We start from the raw sequence: 5,000 nt of genomic DNA, 5'->3' as shown, positions 1-5,000 counted from the left end.
CATACGACAGCGCCATCTGTGAAATAGCCAGGCCACTAGGGCGTCTATTTGGGGACGCCACCATACCGCCCCCTGTGGGACGACGTTGACAGTGCCACCGAGGGGCACAAGAACGACATCTCTCGGAATGTGACTACACTACATTGACATGCAGCCCAGATACGACACCTCCATCTACAGGAAGTGAACGCAACAACGCCAACCACACAGCATCGCCACCTATGAAAATACGACGAAACCACATGCAATACAGCCATCTACGCGAATCTGGCAACACTACATCCACCATGTCGAGCGCACCACAAACAATAACGCCATCTAGGCCTCCTGCAACGGCGATACCGCCATCTATGAGACGCCAAGCTGAATACGACATCGATGGGCGCACAGTACACATTGTCCGACGCCACCCACAAAGACGGCATCCTCTGTCCACCACGAAGTCGTCGACCGACAATCACGCCACCCGCACCCGTACGTGCCCCACCCCACCCACCAAAATCGCAAGTCCAGCGGATGAACGGCGGACGTTTCCCGCACTCGTAAGTTGCAATCCACACCTATATCTTGCGTTTCATGAAGAGTTTTATCCAATATTCGACATTCCCGCTGTCCCTAAACGTGCTCTAAGTCTGTGCGCGACCGCGTCGCTCACTGTACGGATTCCGATGCTGAGCGATCAGCTATGGGCCGCCCCATCCACGTCGGTCCCCGTGGGCGTTGCACTCGCAGTCGCAAAGACTCTGGGCAATGGCTATGTGCGCTCCGCAATATATTACTGGGACGAGTAATGAGGGTCCGAGCCCCCAGTGTGGGGAAAGTGTTTCGCAGCCCTGACCCACCGGCACGGTGTTGCGTCCCCCACCTCAAACATGTGACGTAGTCACACCACCGGTTTTGACTAATAGACAGAATGTTTATAATCATATGCCATACACCGGGGGACGATGCCGCGAGGTGTAGCTAGCTAGTGCAGTCGCACCGCTACTACTGTACAGAGATAGAACAGGCATTGACTATACATACATTAAGCTTATACACGGCGGTGCTTAGTAATACGCGCAGTCATCGGAATATAGATAACACATACAACTGTCCCTATACATGCTGAACGTCTGTGCACACAATGTCAACCACACGTCACCCACACACTCCATCACCCACTAGTCTATGCCTGTAACAGACGCAGACACAACATCTAAGTACCAGCATGGAACAACATCCAGTGCATCCTCTCGGCCACAGTACACCATCCACACTATGATAACCAGACCGGGACGTCGAACCAGAAAACTGAATATCCCACTCTTCCTACAACCACCATTGCTCAGATACGCCACCAACACCCACACATGTCCTACACAGGGGTGCACCCAACAGCACCACACTGCCGCATCTCACAGCACATAAACAATGGCAGGAATGAAAGACACAGGTGTGCCACTCCTTTGCCACAAACACAGAACGGGCGCGCCACCTGCCATGAGCCACAAGTGCAACTGACGTGACATATCTGATAGTGCCTCAGGCGTCCACTTACTACCATCACTATCAACGAACCTCGCCACCCCACCCCCCCCCCCACACACACCATCCCTTAACCCAACTTCTGCCTTAACCTAACCCAACTTCTGCCTTAACCTAACCCAACTTCTGCCTTAACCTAACCCAACTTCTGCCTTAACCTAACCCAACTTCTGCCTTAACCTAACCCAACTTCTGCCTTAACCTAACCCAACTTCTGCCTTAACCTAACCCAACTTCTGCCTTAACCTAACCCAACTTCTGCCTTAACCTAACCCAACTTCTGCCTTAACCTAACCCAACTTCTGCCTTAACCTAACCCAACTTCTGCCTTAACCTAACCCAACTTCTGCCTTAACCTAACCCAACTTCTGCCTTAACCTAACCCAACTTCTGCCTTAACCTAACCCAACTTCTGCCTTAACCTAACCCAACTTCTGCCTTAACCTAACCCAACTTCTGCCTTAACCTAACCCAACTTCTGCCTTAACCTAACCCAGCTTCTGCCTTAACCTAACCCAACTTCTGCCTTAACCTAACCCAACTTCTGCCTTAACCTAACCCAACTTCTGCCTTAACCTAACCCAAGTTGCGCCCTAACCTAACCCACGTTGCGCCCTAACCTAACCCACGTTGCGCCCTAACCTAACCCACGTTGCGCCCTAACCTAACCCACGTTGCGCCCTAACCTAACCCAAGTTGCGCCCTAACCTAACCCACGTTGCGCCCTAACCTAACCCACGTTGCGCCCTAACCTAACCCACGTTGCGCCCTAACCTAACCCACGTTGCGCCCTAACCTAACCCACGTTGCGCCCTAACCTAACCCACGTTGCGCCTTAACCTAACCCACGTTGCGCCCTAACCTAACCCACGTTGCGCCTTAACCTAACCCACGTTGCGCCTTAACCTAACCCACGTTGCGCCTTAACCTAACCCACGTTGCGCCTTAACCTAACCCACGTTGCGCCTTAACCTAACCCACGTTGCGCCTTAACCTAACCCACGTTGCGCCTTAACCTAACCCACGTTGCGCCTTAACCTAACCCACGTTGCGCCTTAACCTAACCCACGTTGCGCCTTAACCTAACCCACGTTGCGCCTTAACCTAACCCACGTTGCGCCTTAACCTAACCCACGTTGCGCCTTAACCTAACCCACGTTGCGCCTTAACCTAACCCACGTTGCGCCTTAACCTAACCCACGTTGCGCCTTAACCTAACCCACGTTGCGCCTTAACCTAACCCACGTTGCGCCTTAACCTAACCCAAGTTGCGCCTTAACCTAACCCAAGTTGCGCCTTAACCTAACCCAAGTTGCGCCTTAACCTAACCCAAGTTGCGCCTTAACCTAACCCAAGTTGCGCCTTAACCTAACCCAAGTTGCGCCTTAACCTAACCCAAGTTGCGCCTTAACCTAACCCAAGTTGCGCCTTAACCTAACCCACGTTGCGCCTTAACCTAACCCACGTTGCGCCCTAACCTAACCCACGTTGCGCCTTAACCTGCCCTGTAATTGTTAGTTATATGAATCTAGGAATTCGTGTAGCGTTGCCTAATTGCAACCATCTCAACATAGTTCACTTCGCGCACACTGTGGTGTTCTGCGTATTGATTCATTTTACGGTGCGTACCCTCACATCTTGCGAGTGTTGCTTACTTTCCACATGGTCCCGCTATCCACTGTATTGTGTACTGCAATAGGACGTATATCGCCCCCGCCCCCCCCCCCCCTCCCCTCCTGTCACCTCTAGCTCGTCGGTCAGGAGTTCGCGTGTTGAATGCGCTTCGCAGCTGTGCAATGGCATTCGCATACGTACGCTGGCCACCTTCCACGTGTTCTTTCGTGCACACGTCGCAGCGTGTATGTATGCTGATGGAGTGCGTCGTGACACACAACATCCAGGCATGCAAGACTCGTAGAAGTCGCAAATGTAGATGGATGTCTACGTTTGCTGCCCAAGTTACGCAAATGAACTGGAAATCCGTTGTTGCGCGGTTGTTCGCGCTGGAGGTGAATCGTTGATATCGACGATCGGTACAGGTATTAACCGGTTGCTTCAGCGACACCCGTCATACCCACGAACGTGAGTGGGCATGTGGGTATGAAGCGATACGCGGCGGTGGCTGGGTGGGACCGTCCCCGGCCGGTGAGGGGGGGGCGCCCGGCGTGCTGGCCGCGCGCTGCGTGGGCGCACGCGCGGCAGCCGGCTGGTGGGGGCGCCCAGTGGCAGGCGCGCCGGCTGACGGACGCGGCAGGCGGCGCATCTGCGTGCCGGCGCACCCAGCGCGCGGCGCCGTGCGGCCAAAGTGGGTCCTCCCGGGCCCGGTGCGAAGCGCGGTGGACATCTGCAGTGTGCTGGTCCGATTGAGGACTGTGTGCGTTGAGGATGCGCCGCCGCCCGGCACTCGGCGCCGCGACGCCGTCTGCTGCTCGGTCGCCCCCGCGGTTCTCGCAGGTGGTTTGTATCGCAGCTGTGCGGATGTGTTGGCGCGTGCGCTGTGCTGGGAGAGTTCGCTTTGGCACCCAAGTGGGGCTCTGCCCCTCTGTGGCGCTGGCGTTGGAGCTGCCCGGTCACTGTTTGTGGCCGCGTGTTGTCTCCCGCCGGCAACACCACGACAGCACGCTCCCGGGCCTCTGTCGGCAGCGGCAAGCTCAGTTGGGAGCACGGGTGGTCGCACTGAAAGCGTCTACTCGCCTATCTCCGGGCGATTGCGCCTCTCTCGAACCCGACCAAGTACTTAGGACGGCGCTGCGCGCCGCCGGGACCTGAGAGGGTTTCGAGGTGTATCGTGCAGGGGAGCCCAGCCTCCTCCTGTTTGCAGAATAATTGAGCGGACGCTTGCGTGTTCGCGCGGGCCCCCGGGACACACTCCCGGGCGGCCGGCTGCTCAGCTCTAGTTGACGCAGCTCCCTGGTTGATCCTGCCAGTAGTCATATGCTTGTCTCAAAGATTAAGCCATGCATGTCTCAGTACAAGCCGCATTAAGGTGAAACCGCGAATGGCTCATTAAATCAGTTATGGTTCCTTAGATCGTACCCACGTTACTTGGATAACTGTGGTAATTCTAGAGCTAATACATGCAAACAGAGTCCCGACCAGAGATGGAAGGGACGCTTTTATTAGATCAAAACCAATCGGTCGGCTCGTCCGGTCCGTTTGCCTTGGTGACTCTGAATAACTTTGGGCTGATCGCACGGTCTTCGTACCGGCGACGCATCTTTCAAATGTCTGCCTTATCAACTGTCGATGGTAGGTTCTGCGCCTACCATGGTTGTAACGGGTAACGGGGAATCAGGGTTCGATTCCGGAGAGGGAGCCTGAGAAACGGCTACCACATCCAAGGAAGGCAGCAGGCGCGCAAATTACCCACTCCCGGCACGGGGAGGTAGTGACGAAAAATAACGATACGGGACTCATCCGAGGCCCCGTAATCGGAATGAGTACACTTTAAATCCTTTAACGAGTATCTATTG

The 5,000-nt window shown here is 55.1% G+C and overlaps 1 non-coding gene across 1 annotated transcript in view; it reads left to right on the top strand.

Moving 5' to 3' along the window:
- The first annotated feature begins 4,434 nt into the window (after positions 1-4,434).
- The window catches only part of LOC126196953 (small subunit ribosomal RNA), a 1,909-nt gene continuing 1,343 nt past the window's right edge, over positions 4,435-5,000 (top strand). Inside the window, exon 1 of the ribosomal RNA XR_007539372.1 lies at positions 4,435-5,000. This exon is cut by the window's right edge and continues 1,343 nt beyond it. This is a non-coding gene — a ribosomal RNA (small subunit ribosomal RNA).

Source organism: Schistocerca nitens, chromosome 7 (genome assembly GCF_023898315.1).
Source record: "Schistocerca nitens isolate TAMUIC-IGC-003100 chromosome 7, iqSchNite1.1, whole genome shotgun sequence".
Taxonomy (NCBI): domain Eukaryota; kingdom Metazoa; phylum Arthropoda; class Insecta; order Orthoptera; family Acrididae; genus Schistocerca; species Schistocerca nitens.
This window is presented reverse-complemented; position numbering and strand designations above follow the sequence as displayed.